Source organism: Miscanthus floridulus, chromosome 8 (assembly GCF_019320115.1).
Source record: "Miscanthus floridulus cultivar M001 chromosome 8, ASM1932011v1, whole genome shotgun sequence".
Classification (NCBI taxonomy): domain Eukaryota; kingdom Viridiplantae; phylum Streptophyta; class Magnoliopsida; order Poales; family Poaceae; genus Miscanthus; species Miscanthus floridulus.
Genome location: NC_089587.1, coordinates 78,475,269 through 78,485,908, shown reverse-complemented (window position 1 = coordinate 78,485,908; position 10,640 = coordinate 78,475,269).

Here is a 10,640-nt window from a genome sequence, read left to right as displayed (position 1 = left end):
GTTTGTGGCGGTTCTTGTTGCTCTGCACAAGGCGGAGGACGAGGTCTCCGACATTGAAGGCTCGACCCCGCACCCGTCGGCTATGGTACCGTCGCAACGCCTACAGGTACTTGGCCGAACGGAGGAGGGCGACGTCGCGGCCTTCTTCTAGCTGGTCCATGGCGTCTTGGTGGGATGCCTCGGCTCCCTGTTCGTCGTATGCTCTGATTCTTGGCGCTCCATAGTCAAGGTCCGTTGGAAGAACAGCCTCGGAACCGTAGACCAATAAGAAGGGTGTGTAGCCGGTGGCCCGACTAGGAGTTGTCCTTAGGCTGCAGAGCACGGCTGGGAGCTCAGCGAGCTAGCGCGCGCCGAACTTGTTCAACCGGTTGAAAATTCTGGGTTTGAGGCCTTGAAGGAGCATGCCATTTGTGCGCTCGACCGGCCCGTTCGTTCGGGGGTGTGCGACGGCTGCCTAGTCGATTCGGATGTGTTGTTCATCACAGAATCGAACGAATTTCCAACCGGTGAACTGTGTGCCGTTGTCCGTGATGATGGAGTTCGGTACTCCAAAGCGATGGGTGATGTCAAGGAAGAACAGGACCGCTTGCTCGGATTTGATCGTGGATATTGGTCGAGCTTCAATCCATTTTGTAAACTTGTCTATGGTGACAAGCAGGTGGGTAAAGCCCCCGGGCGCCTTTTTGAGTGGCCCAACTAGGTCGAGCCCCCAGACCGTGAAGGGCCACGTGATGGGGATCATCTAGAGAGCCTAGGCCGGGAGGTGTGTTTGCTGAGCGTAGTACTGGCACCCTTCGCAGGTGCGTACAATTTGCTTGGCATCGACTACTGTGGTGGGCCAGTAGAAACCTTGTCGGAATGCATTTCCAACCAAAGTTCTTGGTGCGGCATGATGACCGCAGACTCCACCATGGATGTTGCCCAGCAGGAGTTTTCCCTGTTCGCCAGGGATATAGAGTTGTAGAATCCCGATGTGACTCCGTTTGTAGAGTTCGCCCCTCTACAAGAACGAAGGACTTGGCGCGTCGTGCGAGCCATCGGGCTTCCGTCTTATCTGCCGGTAGTATGTCGTGGAGGAGGTAGTCGAGGTAAAGCATTCTCCAGTCATCGGGAGGGTCAGACTCCGCTGCTGGGTCCTCTTCAAGCTCCATGACCTCGGGGTCGGGCAGAGCAGTTGGAGGATCGGCCCCTGGGGTCGGACTAGATGGGCCATCGTTGGCTTGTTCCGACCCCGTGTAGCATACTGAGGGTTTTTGTTGGTCACTGGCAAAGACGCCTGCCGGGACTGGCTCTCGACCGGACGCTGCTTTCGCAAGCGTGTCGGCTGCTTCGTTGAGGCGCCTTGGGATGTGATTGAGTTCGAGGCCGTCGAACTTGTCCTCCAGCCGTCGGACTTCTTGACAGTATGCCTCCATCTTGGCGTCGTGGCAGCATGACTCTTTCATGACCTGGTTGACGACCAGCTAAGAGTCGCCCCTAACGTCGAGGCGTCGGATGCCCAGTTCGATGGCGATTCGTAGGCCGTTGACGAGCGCTTCGTATTCTGCAGTATTGTTTGATGAGTGGAAATGAAGCCGAACCATGTACCTCATGTGGACCCCGAGGGGAGATACAAAAACTAGTCCTGCCCCGGCGCCTTTCTTCATCAGTGATCCATCGAAGTACATTGTCCAGTACTCTTGATCGACGGCCGCCGGTGGCATCTGAACCTCGGTCCACTCTGCGATGAAGTCAGCCAGTACCTGGGATTTGATCGCCGTTCGGGGGGTATAAGAAATGCCCTGATCCATCAGCTTGAGTGCCCACTTTGCGGTTCTTCCCGTAGCGTCATGGCTACGGACGACCTCGCCGAGGGGGAACGACGTCACTACTGTCACGGGGTGTGACTCGAAGTAGTGGCGTAGCTTCCTTTTGGTGATGAGGATGGTGTAGAGGAGTTTCTAGATTTGGGAGTAGCGGGTTTTGGAGTCAGACAACACCTCGCTGATGAAATATACAGGGCGCTGTATCTTGAAAGCGTGCCCCTCTTCCTCTCGTTCTACCACTAAGGCAGAGCTGACTACTTGGGTGGTGGCCGATATATACAGTAGGAGGGATTCTCCGTTGCATGGAGGAACTAGGATCGGAGGTTTAGTTAAAAATCACTTAACCATGTCAAGCGCCTCCTGAGCCTCGGCTGTCCACTCGAAGCGGTCAGATTTCTTCAGGAGTCGATAAAGGGGGAGTCCTCGTTCGCCGAGGCGTGAAATGAATCAGCTGAGGGCGGCAAGGCACCCTGTGATCCGCTGAACCCCCCTTTATGTTTTGAATCGGGCCTATCCTTGTGATGGCTGATATTTTCTCCGGGTTAGCTTCGATGCCATGCTCGGAGACGATGAAGCCGAGCAGCATACCCCTCGGGACCCCAAAAACACATTTTTCGGGATTGAGTTTGATGCCGTTTGCCCAAAGTTTCGCAAAGGTTTGCTCATGGTCGGCGACAAGGTGGTCAGCTCGTTTGGATTTGACTACGATGTCATCGACATCGGCCTCAACAGTTCGCTCGATGAGGTCTCCGAAGCAACTGAGCATACAACGCTGGTACGTTGCCCCAGCATTCTTCAGACCGAAAGGCATTGAAATGTAACAAAACGATCCAAAGGGGGTGATAAAAGATGTTGTGAGCTGGTCGGACTCTTTCATCGCGATTTGGTGGTAACCGGAGTATGCGTCAAGGAAGTAGAGGGTTTCGCACCCTAAGGTGGAATCAACTATTTGGTCTATTCGTGGCAAAGGAAATGGATCCTTTGGACACGCTTTGTTGAGGCTGGTATAATCGACACACATTCTCCATTTCCCGCTCTTTTTTCGCACAAGAACGGGATTCGCCAACCACTCTGGGTGGTATACTTCCTTAATAAATCCTGCGGCTAGCAGTTTGGCTATCTCCTCACCGATGGCCCTGCGTTTCTCCTCGTCGAAGCGGTGTAGGCGTTGCTTTACCGGCTTGGAGCCTGGGAGGATCTAGAGAGTATGCTCGGTGACCTCCCTCGGGATGCCCGGCATATCCGAGGGTTTCCATGCAAAGATGTCTTTGTTGTCGTGGAGGAAGTCGACGAGCGTGCTTTCCTACTCGGAAGAGAGCGTGGTCCCGATACAGACTTTTTTACCCTCAGAGCTGCTGGGGTCCAAGAGGGCCTCCCTGGAGCCTTCTGCTGATTCGAACGACCCGGTTGATTTCTTCGCGTCGGGTGCCTCTTCAACGACCTCTTCCCTGAGGGTGGTGAGTTCTTCGGAGGCGATGACTGTGGATGCGTGTCCGCAGCATTCGACCTCGCACTCATAAGCGCGCTGGAAGGAGGTGCCGATGGTGATGACCCCACGGGGGCCCGGCATCTTCAGCTTAAGGTACGTATAGTTGGGGATGGCCATGAACTTCGCGTAGCATGGTCGTCCCAGAATGACATGGAAAGTCCTCGGGAACCCCACTACGTCAAAGGTGAGGGTCTCAGTCCGGTAATTGGACCGATCCCCAAAAGTGACGGGCAGGTCGATCTGCCCCAGTGGCACGGCTTGCCTACCAGGCACGACGCCATGGAAAGGCGCTCGGATGGGGCAGAGGTTTGTTCATTCGACGCCCATCTCGTCGAGAGTCTTGGCGTACATGATGTTGAGGCCGCTGCCTCCGTCCATCAGTACTTTTGTGAGCCGCTTTGGTCCGACGATCGGATCGACGACAAGCGGGTACCTTACCGGATGTGGGACGGCATCCAGATGGTCAGTCCAGTCGAAGGTTATGGCGGATTCCGACCACCGGAGGAAGGCTGGCGTGGCTGGTCCGGCTGTATAGACTTCGCGGCGCGTGAGTTTCTGGTGACGCTTGGAGTCATAGACCGTCGATCCTCCGAAGATCATGAGGGCGCCGATCGGCGTTGGGAAGGCGTCGTCCTTCTCCTCTGCGTCGTCTATGGTGGGAATAGGCTCCTTCCCCTGCTCCCCTTTGTTAAGGCCCCCGGCCAAGTATTTGCGCATGAGGCCGCAATCCTTGTATAGATGCTTGGCCGAGAAGGCGTGGTTTGGGCATGGCCCCTCGAGCATTTTCTCGAAGTGGTTCGGAGTGCCCTCCGTGGGCTTCCGGCCAACTTTGCGGTCAGTAGCGGCCACGAGCGAGTTGTCGCGCCATTGCTTCTTATTCTTCCTTTTGACGGGATGGTTGGAGGTGCCTTCGTCGGCGTCCTCGTCCCGCCTTATCTTTCCGTCGGAGCGATCAAAGATGGCTCCGACCGTCTCCTCTCTAGAGGCATGACTGGTGGCGATGTCCAGGAGTTCCTTGGTAGTCTGCGGGCCCCTGCGTCCTAGCTTGTGGACCAGGGATTCATAGGTTGTTCCGGACAGAAAGGCTCCTATCACGTCGGCATTGGCGACGTTAGGGAGCTCGTTGCACTGCCGAGAGAAGCACCGAATGTACCCGCGAAGGGTTTCGTCGGCCTTCTGGCGGCAGTTCTTAAGGTCCCATGGGTTTCCAGGGTGTTTGTACGTGCCCTGGAAGTTGCCCACGAAGATCTCCATCAGATCCGCCCAACTCTGAATAGCATTGGACGGTAGGTGCTCCAGCCATGCTCGCGCCGAATCGGCCAAGAACAGTGGGAGATTGCGAATAATGAAATTGTCATCACTCGCACCACCGGCCTGACATGCAAGCCGATAGTCTTCGAGCCAAAGCCCGGGATTTGTTTCGCCAGAATTTTTAGGGATGTTGGTAGGCGGTCGATACCTTAGGGGGAACGCGGCGTTGAGGATGTGCCGACCGAAGGCCTGAGGACCTAGCAGGCCAGGGCTCGGGCTTCGGTCTTCGTTGCTTTCGTAGTGTCCGCCATGTCAGGGATGGTAGCCACGGCGTGCTGCTTCTCCATCGTCGCCATGGGCGTGTTTCCGAGCGTCGATGATGTTGCGTACGTCGCGGCCATGGTCGAGGCGTTGATGTACTGGGACGGCGGAGGGCTGCCTACCGGCGGGCGGTGTTTGGTGAATGGACGCGTCCCTGGTGGGATGCACTGAGGGCGTGCGCTGGCTGGTGTTGGGTTCGCGTCGTCGAGACAACAAACTTTCCGCCTGCTGCGCCGCCGCATGCTCGAGCAACGTGCGAATTTCTCGGCGGGCGCGGCGATCCTCGGACGTCGTGGCCTCCGGAAGGCCATGGAGCAAGGCGGTTGCTGCGGCGATGTTCTGGCTGGCTCGGGCAAAGTGAGGAAGGGTCCCATCATCGGTGAGGATCCTTTTTTGTACGGTGCGGGCCATGGCACGCGCGCGCCCCCCGTCTTTGTGGCGTTCAATCTCGCGATTGATGTCCGCGTACTCCCGGACGAGCCCTTGCCCGGCCTCATCGATCTCTTGCTGACGGGCCCTCAGCTGCTCCATCCTTAGGCGAGATGGAGCTGCCGTCTCTTCCCCGGATCCGCCGTCAGGGTTGTTTGTAGGGGTGACCTCTTCCCTGGAGACACTTTCGACGTGACCCTTGGGGGTCTGTGCCATGAAGCATTCCCGGGAAGGGTGGTGGCTCCTCCTACTGGAATCCAAGCTAGAGAACGATCCTGGCTCCTTGTTGAGGAGCTCGTAGAGGGTCTCCGTATCATGCTCAATTGCCCCCATGAACTCGATGTCTGTGGGTGACTGAACCATACGTAGTGCCAGAAGGTGGCCAGCGGTCGCCGCAGCGTTGCAGAGATCGAACGAAAACGCTGTCGGGGCGCTCCGTACGGGCCCTTCCGGACCCAGGGTGGCATTGTGAGAGGCCTCCCTTGATGACTAGGGTCCAAGGGAGTTGCCCGGCGGGCCCTCAAGCCTAAGACGGCTGAGGTTGATGGAGGAGAGAGATGGGGCGGCTGTGTGAGTCAGCGCCAGCTCTCCTCCTAGTGTGATGATGAAATCTAGGTCGCCAAAACGCACGTGTGCGCCCGGGGCCCAGCTGATTGTGTGGGTGGCCATCCGAGGCCTTTTCTGGAACACGCAAGCTCCCCTACCTAGCGCGCCAACTGTCGGTGTTTCGTACAAGCACCGGCAAGTAAATTTATAGTAATGCGCGTTGGGCTCGGATGGTGCGCTAAAGGACACAAGATTTATACTGGTTCGAGCCGAATGTCCCTACGTCCAGTTTGTTGCTGCTCGTGTTATTAGCACCGTAAACGGTCTGTAGTAAGGGGTACAAACGATCGAGAGAGAGACTGGTCCCAAGTCTCTGATGGAAGGGTCGAAAGGAGGTCAAGATCTTCCTTGCTTGACTGTGTGTATGTGTTCTTCTATTGTTCGGTCCCCCGTTCCCCTCTTGATGGGAGAAGCGCATCCCCTTTTATAGATGAAGGGGCTGGCTTTACAAGGATGAGGGCTTTGCCTAATCTTGTGGCTCACGTCTACCCGGCCTCCTTTTTCTTCCTGATGTGTGTGAAGGAAGATAAGTGCCTACAATACTGTCGATGTCTCTGTAGAATGTCAGGTTGATTACAGAATGCTGCCCTGCGCAGGGTATGGGTTGTAGTATAGTGGTTTTGACTTATTAGCCTCTCCCGGCCTTGCTCCGCACGCCTTCTGGTTTCTGTGAGTCTTTGTCGGAGGGACGAGGGGTCGGGGTCCGGCGTAACGCCGTGGTCAAGGCCTTCTGACTTGGTGGACCTGAGGGGTCGGGAAGCGGGCGCCGCTCCCTCGGGTCCATAGCGTGGTGACGGAATATCCGTCGTTCGTGGAGATAGCAAATCCTTCTCTAGAGCATAGTGGTTGTCGTATATCTTCGTCGGTTCTGTGTCCCAGGGTTGAAGGCGGCGCCTACAACTCTACAGGGCGAGAAGCACGCACCTGTACAACCTTTCGGGCTCTACGGCGCCCGAAAGGGTCTAAAGCACTTGTCTCGTCATCCCCTGGCAGTACTTTTCCTGCCAGGGCGCAGGGTATGGTCCTTGGAGCCATGGTTGACCCAAACATCTTGTCTCGCCTTGTACCTATCATCTTGAGGGAACGGGGAAAAGTTGTCAGGTAAGATGAATCCAGTCTTTAGATATGGAGCAGGGTGAGGCTCATTCCTTGCCATCGGGCGAAACGGAGACCAATCCCTATCTCTTGGGCGAGACCGACCCTGCCCCTCCGGGGTCGGGCGAGGCGGAATCTATCCCTCAGCCCTCGGGCGAGACCGAGCCCGCCCTAAAGGCGTCGGGCGAGACAAAGATTAGCCCTGAGCCCTCGGGCAAGGCAGAGCCACCCCAAAGGCGTCGGGCGAGACGGAGTCTATCCCTCGGCCCTCGGGCGAGACCGAGCCCGCCCTAAAGGCGTCGGGCGAGACGGAGACTAACCCTGAGCCCTCGGGCGAGGCAGAGCTATTTCAAAAGGCGTCGGGCGAGGCGGAACCAAACTCCTGTTATTCGAATAAGGGATGAAACGGTGTTCTTATGCGTCCAAAAGTTTTTAACGTTTGGTGGTTATTGGTTCCACCTTCTGGGGTACCCCGGTATTAGGTCCCTGACATGTTGGCTCTTAAAATTTCACAGTAAGTTTCTTACATTATTAGGTGCTCACTGTAATTTTTGTAGCTCCATAATAATTAGTTTGCTAAGGTAGTTAAATGAGCCCTAGTTTGAAAATATATGTTTAATCAATAAAATGTCGAGACACCTTGGAATTTTAGAACTAAAATATTTTTCTGGAGCGCGAAGCCTTACTTGACGACATAGATACATAGCCTAGTACGCTAGTTGTAAGAGCTAGCTCGTTAGCTTGTGAAGCGTAATCGTATTTTAGAGTTGCAGTTGCCGTTGATAATTTACGTCTCTGCGTTGCATCCACGTATATCATAATAGGAACTATGATGGATCATGGAGTCGACCAGAGTAGCGGAAAAGATGGTGCCTTGATGATCGTGTCACCAATGAAATGATAACTTTTGGTTATATCTTATCTAGGCAAGCCCCGATGCATAACCCCTATTATTCTGCACTTTATTTTATGCTTACGCATTAAGTCCTAAGGATTTGAATGAAAACTCACTTGCATATATATATAGGGTAAGGCTATTCTGCAGCTGGCCATAAAATAACTTATTCTATAGCCACCTTGATTTACGATAATGTTTGTACCAATTTACGATAACATGAATATGTATTTACGATACTCGTGTTACTACAACTCACGATGATATTTACCATAATGTTATAGTAAATCACTTAGTAAGGAGTTACTGTAATATCTTAAATTAGAATAGTAATTATCGTAACTCAAAGTGGCTACAGAATAAGTTATTCTATGGCCAGCTGCAGAACAGTATATATATAAGTCCTACTAGTATGTTAGGATCGTGTAGATTGCTATGCTATAGGATCTGGTAGAAGTCGAGTGATTACCTGTCACTCGCGAGAGATAGGAAATATATTATTGTTGTTATTATATTATTGTCACATGGAATATATATGAATGATAATTGGAGACCGGGCGGAATGTTACTTTGGATCTGGACTTGGTTAAGCATTCAAGTGAGGCTTGGATTACACTTGTTCTGCCTATGTCGATTGAGTACCGTCCGTTGTTGTGGATGGTAGTAAGGTCACAGATTTATTATCATGAGCACATATTTGCTTATGGGAGCGAGAACTAATGTACTCCTGGATTTCTGATTTCCGGAACTGTATTAGTCGCTTTACAACAATTTAATAGAGGCAACGCTCCAATAACTTTCGACTTCTGCATCGAGGCAAAGGATAATTCAGCGGACAAACGACGTTGCCTTTGTAGGTTCGTACCCTTTTCAAGGACAAACGACGTAGTTTTCGCATGAAATGGTGTAATTAGGTGCTAGGTAGCCGACAGGCTTGTCAGCCCCTGGAGTGCCGACTGTCCTATCGGCCTGCTGAATGCCGATAGAGCATGTCGGCCACCCAGCAGCCGATAGGTCTGGCCAACATGATCGGCAGTCCGGTGGCCGATGGGATATTATATCTGTAATTTTTATAAAACAACTGCTAGATTTGTAATTATTTATTAAAAAATATTATTTAAAAAAATTCCAGAACTCGGGGCTAGCCGTGCGGTGCCGTTGGGACGATGGGGCTAGACCGAATCCACGGCCGAAGCCGTGCACTCGTGCCAGCGCCACTGCCAAGTGCCAACTCCCATGGGCGTCCTTCGGAACGGCTGGAGTTGCCCAACCAAATGCCCATGGACCTGAGCGCACGTTATTGCACTGCTGCAAGTACACTGGCCCTGCCCTGCCCTCTTTTGGCGTATATTGATTGGATCGTTACTTTCTCCAGAACATAAAAAAAAAGAATCCAGAAGACCGTACCGATAAGTTGGACCAAATCTGCCGCTTCCAATTGCCATGGCACGTAGCACGCCCAATGCACCACGGTGGCCTTGTTTACATTAAGTTTTTCCATTCTCTCTCCATCACATTAAATCTTTAGATATATGTATGGAGTATTAAATGTAGATAAAAAATAACTAATTGTACAGTTTGATTGTAAATTACGAGACGAATCTTTTAAACCTAGTTAGACCATAATTGGACAATAATTATCAAATACAAACAAAAGTGATACAGTACCGAATACTGATTTCCAACCTCGATCTAAACACGGCCGGTGTACTGTGGCCTCGTCAGACTGTGTAGGCTCGGACACGAAAAAGCAGCCAGACGATAGCCTCGCAGGCTGTTAGAGCAGCTTGCAGGAGCAACCAACGCCTTGTCTGATAAATCAGTGAAGCCACCATCGGAGCCGTGATTTCTCTACGAACACGCGCGTACATGTAGGGCCAGTTTGGTTGTCAAAAAATTTGGCAAAATGCTACTGTAGCGTTTTCGTTGTTATTTGGTAATTAGTGTCCAATCATAATCTAATTAGGCTTAAAAGATTCGTCTCGTGGATTTCGTCTAAACTGTGTAATTAATTTTATTTTTTATTTATATTTAATGCTTCATGCATGCGTCCAAAGATTCGATGTGACGGAGAATCTTGAAAAATTTGACGTTTTGGAGGGGAACTAAACAGGGCCGCAGGGGAAGTGAAGGGGGGCAGCAGGGAGTGGTGGGACCAAGGAGGCATGTGTGCGATGTGCCCTGTGTTGGGCAGGTGTTGGTCTTGGTCTATCTGTTCCTACGTGGATCAGTACTTTTTCATGAGGCTGTTGATCTTGTATGCCTGCGTTGGTGCTGGGCGCGCGTGTCCCAGAAACACGTAGAGGGACTCGTGTCTTCGTCGAATGGATTTAGGCTCTAGTATATATATATATATATCCTATGGTTTAGAGGGATTACACGGGTGATGTTTGGAACTCTGGCTCGACGACGGTGGCAGTTCATGGCTAGCGAGGCAAGGCGTGGTGGAGGAAAACCGGTGTAAGGTCAGAGAAGGACAGTGGAGATGGACGGCAATGGTGGTAGGTGGACGGTGAGATCGCCGGCGACTAAGACGAGCAATGAAGGAGGCAGCGGCAGAGCAGTACGGTGACAAGGGAGAAGAGAAGAAGGAAGAAGTTAAGACGAGCATTGGAGAAGGGATAGGTTGTGCAGTAGTGGCGGTGGGAGGTGGACGATCAGGGCATCGGCGGGGCCAATGGTGCCTAGGGTGGAGATTGAGGCAGTGGCTGCGGTGGTAGGAGGTGGGGCGGTGGCGTGGTCGCGGAGT